The 9,007-nt window shown below is 27.3% G+C and overlaps 1 long non-coding RNA gene across 3 annotated transcripts; it reads left to right on the forward strand.

Annotated features, from left to right (window-relative positions):
* The first annotated feature begins 1,683 nt into the window (after nucleotides 1-1,683).
* LOC127148188 (uncharacterized) lies at nucleotides 1,684-4,049 on the forward strand. Of its 3 annotated transcripts, none has more exons than XR_007818985.1 (3): nucleotides 1,684-1,826; nucleotides 2,052-2,215; nucleotides 2,363-4,049. It is a non-coding gene; the product is annotated as an uncharacterized LOC127148188 (long non-coding RNA). The 3 variants fall into 3 exon arrangements; XR_007818983.1 differs by having other exon boundaries at nucleotides 2,075-2,215; XR_007818984.1 differs by having other exon boundaries at nucleotides 2,075-2,215; nucleotides 3,809-4,049.
* The last annotated feature ends 4,958 nt before the right edge of the window (nucleotides 4,050-9,007 follow it).

Here is a 9,007-nt window from a genome sequence, read left to right on the forward strand (position 1 = left end):
AATTTTGGGTTTTTTCTTCAAATATAGTAAAATATTAATTTTATCGATAAATTATTTATCACTACTGAATAAAACGTTGCTTGTATTTATAAATATTTTCAATAATTTTATCATTTAAAATAATTATCGTAAAATATTTTATGTACAAGTGTATTTGAAATATGTTTTGAGTAATAATTATTTTAGTTTGAAAATTATGGGATGTAAGTTCAAATTTTCATAATTGTAGATGGTGATTAATATTTTATCTACTATGACATGTTTAAATTGCATATATTGATTTTAGTAGTTTCATTAAAATATAGGAAATGTTTAGGACAAAATGTAGATTATAGTTGAGTTATAATTGTTTGTGTTGATGTATAAATTATTTTAGTTTAAGTTATAATAGTTAAATACAAAGAAAACTATAAATGTAAAATACAAAGAAAACTATAAATGTAAAATACTAAATACGATATTAAATGAGAAATTTTGAAATAGTATTTCAACACTTAAATTGAGTTATTTTAAAATAAATATAATTAATTAGTTTTTGTATTTAGTTATTAAAAATTAAATCTAAAACTATGGTAATTTAATTAATAAACACTAGAGTTCGAGTATTTAGAAACAAATCAAAGTAAAACATACGTAACTATATGGAAACAAAAAGAAACACAAATATCAAATATTAAACTATAACATTTAGAAATCTATTGATTAAATAAAAAAAAGATCAAAATAAAAAACTAAAAATATAACATTTCGAAATCTAGACCCAATATAAAAATTAAGGGGTTGTATCAATTTAAATCACAAACCGATAATTATATCGATTTAAGTACATAATTCTTATAAATGTATTAATTTAAAATTTTCCAACGTGAGACTTATAACTTCTTCAATTAAGCATTTCTCTCAATTAAGATTTTAAAAAATTGTCAATATAAATTACAATCTTCCATTAAATATAATTGATGCATCAATAATTTTTAAATATAATTTAAATAAAGATTTTGATTTATTTATCGCAACTTAGAAATTGAACTAAAAAGTTAAAGACTCGATTGATAACCATTTTGTTTTTTGTATTATAAAATGATGTCCGTGTGATGTTTTTTAAATACAATAATTGACTTCTGAGTTAAATTCTAAAAAGAAATGATTTGAAAAATATATATAAATGAATACATTAATCAAAGTTAATTTTATACAAAATCTAAGGGTGAGTTTTATTTTGAGTATAAAGAAAAACAAAATGTGATTAATGACAACAATAATTGAATAGGGAAGATAAAGTCAAAGACGTGGAACTATAAGTGGAGAAACAGCAAATGAAAAGGTGCCACGTATTAGAAGAGAGAGAGAAATATTCGTTGGGAGTCTTTTTCAAGTTGGCGCACTTGATGACGTGGACGAAATGTCTTCAAGTTTAGTATGAGATATTTTAATACCCTCTTTTGGATTTTTATGACTTTTATTTTCTACAAAAGATATTTTATGTCCAAAAGATCCGGGGTTTGCTTGCCCCATGTATGGGAGAGAGATGTATGGATGATTTAACCCCTTTCGTGTTATGTTATATCTAGTATTAAAACATTTTTCGTAGTTTTGATAACTATTTTAATTTGTTTTCGATTGATTTGACAATTATTTAAATTTATGTATATTTTATCTAGTTTTTTCATTATGATTGTTTTGTCACCGGTGAATTACTATAAGAAAATATGTATTTTTTGATGCACAATATGGACGTCGAGAGAAAAGGCTTTTCTCGACACTATAGAAGCACTGTCGAGAAAGGTTGACAATCCTAACGCGACATAAGGCGACGTCGGTATAAGGTAATTTAATAAAAATTTACAAACTTTTCCCGATGCTGTTATGCATAACAGTGTCGGGAGAAGTTTATAATTTTTTTAATATATTTAACTTCTCCCGACACCGTTGTGTATGGCGTCGAGAGAAGTTTATGATTTTTTTAAAAAAAATTATTTAACTTCTCCTAATGCCATTATGCATGCGTGAGGCATTCCCATTCAAATACCATTTTCTAATTTGTAAAATAGATCTGTGTTACTCGAAAATGAAGGAAAGGAAGACTAAAAACAAGGGAGACGAATGAAGGGTTTGAAGACCGAAAAAGGAGGAAGAAGGTCCACCGTCGCTCACCGCCCACCGTCCGTTGCTTGCTATTGCCGTCGACTCTTGAGTTGTCGTTCGTCTCTCGCCGGTAAGTGTTTGTTTTTTATTTTTTATTTGTTTTGGTTTGAGGTTGAGAAAAAAAGATTAAAATATATGTGTTAGTTTGGGTTTCTTTTGGGTTGCAGTTAGTTTTCTTTTAATTTTCCATTGATTTTCCATTTTGGGTTTCTTCTAGGTGTAGTATTTCTTTTTTAAGAATAGAAGATCTTCGAAAGCACAAAATAAGGCATCAAGAGAAGTCAAGGATCTCCCTACGCTACATTTTGTGCGTCGGGAGATCCTCTCCTGACTTATTTTTCCTAACTTCAATCCTGACGCGAATTTATGTGTCGAGAAATCCTTTTCCGATGCTTTTTCATATATCTCTCGACGCTTTTGTGCATCGGGAAATCTCCATTTTCTTGTAGTAAATCTACGTAAGGACCAGTGGGACACGCCTCAAATTATTGATTTTTGTATTTTAATATTTATTTTGAAGTCTCATTTTACATTATATAACATGTCTTTTAAACCAATGTTGGTTAGTATAGTGGTTGTCCCATACTCTTTCAAACTCAAATTGTGGTTTTTGTTCTTTCCACGGATCCATGTGGGGGTAAATATAAATAATAGTACCAATAAATGCATTGTAATGAACAAAATGTATGTGACATTTTGTGTTCGAATTCCATTTAAAGGCATGCTTTAAAAAAATCTTAAAATTGTAAAATTTTGAAGCTTAGAGATCGAATGGAAACAAAAGCGAAACATTTTGTAACCTATATATGCAATTCGACTTAATTTGATCAGTTTTCACATATAAAAATTAAATTTTTTTGTTCCATTTAGCTTGATCACTAAATCAAAGGTGGTGGTTAACCACAGGATCACTGAAGCTGGTGTCTAAAAGTTGACTTAACTTCCAACCTTTGAAACAAATACCCTTAGGGTTAAAGAATACTAACGGCGTGCCGATTATTTTAAGTCCTAATCTTAATCCTCAACTAAAGCTAAATCTTGCCCAAACAAGAAGTGGACTATTAAAGCTCACTTCACTCCACTCTAAGCCTCAACCCATGCTCTTAATAGTTGACTCTCTCCTATGGACTTTCGAAGCTTTGTTTCTCATGTTTCCGTGGGTCTTGATGAAGAATATATTCCTATTATTGTGTAATATGAGGTCAAGATCTCACATGGAACAAGGTCCAGTATGAACTACTTTTGTATGAATAAAGGCATGAGAAGAAGAGAAACTTCAACTACAACCAAAATAACTAGAGGAAACCATACCAACCATCATTCCAACAACAACACAAATTAAGGAGGAAATTCGAAGAGGAAGAAATAGGTATTTACCCTACCCACCATTCAACAAACCCACCTCTCATGGGATAAAGTTCTAGTCAAGGTAGCCAATCTTTTCTTTGACTATGGATAAGGTACAATCAAATCAAGAATACAAAACGAGAGACCGAACATTCGAAGAAGAATCCCCAACCCATCACCAACCCTTCGATTCACTAGCAATTGTTGTATAATGAGGAAAATGTAAAATAAGTTGTAAAAAAAATGTAAAACAATTCTAAATATTTATACACATACATTTATTTAGTGAAAATTTAACCGTTTTCCAAAATTTTAGGAAGGCAGTGACGTGGATGCTGTGGGGCCCAACCGTTAAATTCACAAGAAAAATATCTATTGAAGAAATGAGGTGTGGGCCCTATCAACTCTGACAATGACAATGACGTGGAACTATCAACTATGCAACTATTTTGTTTTCATCAAACTATGTGTTGTATTCCTCACATAAAAACAAAAGAAAAAAAAGTTATCTACGTCAATATTACCATTTTTTAAAATAAGTTTTTAAAAACATTTTTAAATATAGTATAATAAACTAAAATATAACAAAAATTTTAAACTCTATGGTAAAATCTAAAATTTTATTATATTTTTTTTATATATTTTTCAAATTTACTACTTTTATATTTTTCTTCTTTCATTCTTTCTTTTTGGGTTGATTTATGTTTAAATTGATATTTGATTAATCAAACTTTACTTTCAAAATCAACAATTTCATCAAATTACATCTTAAATTTGGATAAAGGTTAGATTCTTTACCCATTATTTTAATTTTTTTTACCTTTCGAGATTTGGCACATGGTTGAATTTCATGCATTTTTATTGGTAAATTTAAAATTTTGGTTGAATTTACTACTTATTTTATTGGTAAATTTAAAATTTTGGTTGAATTTACTACTTATTTTATTCAAATTTAGTTATTCCTAAAACTTTTACAAATGTAATCCTTTAGTCGGACTAAACTAAGGTTTGTCTTTGTCACAATTTAATCCTATACTTTTAGCTTCCTAACAATTATTAGGATATTTAATGTATTAGGAATGTCAAAGGTATTGTTTATTTTATGTTGGTCTTGTGTATTTTCTATATTCAAATTTATGCCATTCTCATTGGCATATTTATTGAAGACATTTATCTCAATCTCTTTATTTTCTCTCAAAAGTCAAATTTAGTCTTTATACTTAATAAACTTATAATGATTTAGTCCTTATGGTAAAAATTAATATCAAGATTTAATAAAATTTATCGTATAAATAAATTGATAAACTAATTTGAGACTCAATTTCTTTTATAAATTACAAAGTCTACATAAAAAAAATAAAGAGAAGGGACATTAATTTTGATGAACACAAACATAAACTAAATTGTTATATACTCAAGTTCATATACTAAATTATCCCAAAATTAAGAATACAAAAACAAAATTATTATTATGTTTGTGAAAGTTTAGGAATTAAAAGGTTTTTAAAATTTTTAGATTGTAATGCCAATTTTATTTTCCTCGAGATGAGAGAATTGGAAAGAGATAAGTCAATGATAATAGAGACATCTTGGAATCTATCTCGTCCCTCTCCTTCTATGTCAAACTCTATGATACTCGAATGTTTTGGTTTCATTGAATGTGAATAAAAACAATTAGAGAAAAAGATCAATCATGGTTGGTCCTACATATTCTTTTTTCAAATAGTTAATTAAAAGTGTTAAAATATCCGACCACTCTAAGAAAATCTGACAACCTAACTCAAATGGATTGAGTTAGGAAAAATCCTCGATTCGTATTTTAAAAAGAATCTGAACAAATTAAAGTGGTTCTAACATATAATACAAACTTCAACCACGATGTTCTATTATGATAAATGGCAAATACAATAACCTAATATCACAAACACTAGTTTTTTTATTAATTATTAAAATGATATTTTGTAAGCAAATTGATAAATATCAATTTATATCGTCCTAAACTTTTAGTAAGCTTGCATCAATTATACCATAAACTAATGATTGTATCAATTTAAATCTTAAATTTTTATAAATGTATGAATTTAAACCCTTCGTTATGTTTTGTTTGGACATATTTAAAAAAATTAAATTGATATATTAAAAAAAAATTTAAGATTTAAATCGATACAATTATTAGTTTTGAATCTAAATTGAAATACGTTGAAAAGAAAAGGTTTAAAAGAAAAAAAGAAGCCTATGGGCATATCACATGGAAAGGATGCAATAAGGCCCAAAAGCCCATTTAAAAGAAAAGGTTAAAAAGAAAACAGAAGCCTTAAAATCATATTTCCCTTTGGTGTTATTCTCTTCCCCCACCCTATAACTATCCCTCCTCTAGTGATGTGTGTATGTGTGTCTATCACCTGCCCAAAATTAAAATAATAAAAAACAAAGACGAAAATATTTATGTGTTGATTAAGATATCGTGTCTAGACATATCAATGTCAAATACGTATCTAATACTAACACTTCCCCAAGAGTTAGGTGTCCTAAAAGGTAGACACATGGATATAAATATCATAGGATATAGAGATATACAAATTTATAGAAAACTAAGATATTATACTAATTATTTGTTGAAGGAAGATTGTTTTAAACACTTCCCCAAGAGTTATGATTTAGATTGTGAGAGAGAATAATGCATATTTTAATTACCTTACATTGTTTTTCTTTTTCTTTTAACTTTTACTTTTCCTATTTCTATTTCTATTTCTATTTCTATTATTATTTATTAATTTTAATATTTTAATTTATTTGATGAATAGATTCAATAATTTGCTTTGGATAAAAATTTCTCTAAACTAGATTGTGGGTTTGAGTTTTTCTTAGTACTTTGACTTAAATTAAATTTTTTAAAAAAGACTCAACCACGTATTTCCTTTCATGTATTTGAAAGCGGATACACGAATCTCAAAAATAATATATATTTGGAAAAATTTTGAGGAAAAATGATTTTAAAAGATGCACTTTTACTTTTAATTTTTTTAAATAAAAACAAATGTGTTTTATATAAAAAAAAGTGTTTTTAGACAAAAGTTTGTTTGATTTGTTATATTAAATAAACATTTTTTATTAGTTTTAAATTATAATAAAAATTTTGTTCGTGGAGGTGATGACTGGAGTTGGCCGAGATAGTAATCAGAGTGGCTCACGATAATCACTAGAAAACACTGTTGGAAGTTGATCATCAGTGGCGACATGAAACATTCACTAATGATGGTAGTTAAAGGTGGCTCAATGGTGATCATCGAAAAATAATGATCAAATGTTGGCCAACAACTGTTTTTTTGCGAGAACAGTTGTAAAAAAAATAGTTGTTGGAAATTGGCATTAGGCGTAGTAAAAAACGATGGTTGGCGATGGTAGATGATAATCACTGAAAAACAGTAAAGGAAAGTTGGTTGGCGATAATCATCGAAAAAAGGGTGATAGAAGGTTAGCGGACGATGGTCACTAAAAAACAGGTAGGTCAACGACAATCAATGATGGTAAGTGGTTGGCTAGCAACAATCTCCAAAAAAACAGTCACCAAAAGTTTGCTCAATGACAACTGCTGGAAAGTAGTTGTCAGAGGTGTGATAGAAGCGGTTGGGGGAAAAACCATAGACAAAAATTGGTTATTAAAAGTGTCATGAAAAAATGGTCGAAGGTTCACCAGTAACAGTCGTTGGTGAAAACATTTATCAAAGGTTGGCCGACGAGGATCGCTAGAGGTGGTGACCTAAGTTTTTCATACAAATTAATGAGATTAACCATTAAACACTCAAAATTCATTTTTCTAAAAGTTGGTTATAAGTATTTGTCCTAAACTACATTATTTTATCAAGCTCATTTTTTCAAAAACCATTTTAAAGTGATCGCAAAATACGTTAACCTCTTTTAAAACAACTTTCTTTAAAAAGAAAATTGAATTACTTACAAATACAATCCAGATGCACCTTGAATCACATATCACATATCGAACTCATATTTACCATGATTGTATGCACAATTAGAAAAACCTTTCCCTTTACCTTTTATGGTTTGGAGAGAGTAACGATTAACGGTATGAGGAAGGCACGAAAGTGCTGTCTTGATTTTGAAATACAAGGCTTTCTTCCAAAGCTATTGCGCGTAATGAAATAAACAACACAAAGATTATAAAATTTATATTATAAAATTGTTAGTATCTATTATTTATAGATTATAAAATTTTGCTATATTTTGTAAATATTTTTTTTTCATTATGCTATATTTGAAAATGTCTTTAAATTAGATCATAGACCAACTAAATGTTAACATATTCTAAATTTAAATGTAAGGTTCACCCTTTTATATATATATATATATATAATATTGAGATCTAACAACCATTATCGTTTTAAGTTTTTATATTCTCTCGAACTTTATGAACCCTCACATTTACTCTGTTTTGTCCATCAACTTTTAAGATATATGTTTTGTTCCACACAGTTTTAAAAACAAAATAACCGTTTTTTAGTTTTTTTTTTTGTTATTATTATTATTCTTAACAAATATCAACAACACACCTTATATTTTAGCATATTAACATGAGCATATAATTTCAAGTCATATATAGGCTAAAAGAAATTCATTCCATGAGTTGATCGATATTGGTAAATTATAGTAAATGACTAAATCGAATTATTTTTTTTCTAAAAGTCTAAAAAACTAACATAGAAACCAATTTTCCTATAATGAAATAAATTAACTTGAAAGATTTAGAAAGAAAAATAGTATTTGATCAATTAACCCAACACTAATTACCTAAGTAATATAGAAACCCAAAAATTCTAGATGGGTTTCAAAAGAGTTGGAAAATTACACATTTCTTCTTTTTTTTTTTTTGGATAAACTTGTTTCCCAAGTAGGGTTTTCTTTATTCATTGATAACTAAAAAAATATAATAATATGTCATAGATATCATAATTAATTTTGGGGTTAGGCTAAGTCTTAGCCTTAAAAATATAAAAATATATAAATTATTCAAATATTGAATCAAAATTTTCTTCCAAAAAAAAAAAATTCAAATTCTAGAATAATGTTTTCTAAGATGATATAATATTATACTAATTTTGGGTCAAAACTAACGTGTTTAATTTTCAAATATTTGAAGCTCTTCTTTCGTTTGGTGAAAATCCATGACGAGGGTGAAGTAGTTGCCATTATTTCTTAATTCTTTTTTTTTGTAATTTATTTCCCATTATATTATAATTATAATCATTATATAAGAATGTTTTTAATCGTCGTAATCCTACTTATTTATAAATATAGCAAAATTTTAATTTTTATCGAGGATAGATTGCGATAAGCACACCTATTGTTAATAGAAAGTAAAATTTTGTTATATTTGTAAATATTCTTTTAATAATTTTGTCATTTAAAATGAATTTTTTTAACTTATATTAACGTGAGTGTTTTATTGTTGGATGATTCAAAATTCTAGTTAGAAATTTTAGACCAATTGAATTTTGTT

The sequence above is a fragment of the Cucumis melo genome, chromosome 2, assembly GCF_025177605.1.
Source record: "Cucumis melo cultivar AY chromosome 2, USDA_Cmelo_AY_1.0, whole genome shotgun sequence".
NCBI lineage: Eukaryota > Viridiplantae > Streptophyta > Magnoliopsida > Cucurbitales > Cucurbitaceae > Cucumis > Cucumis melo.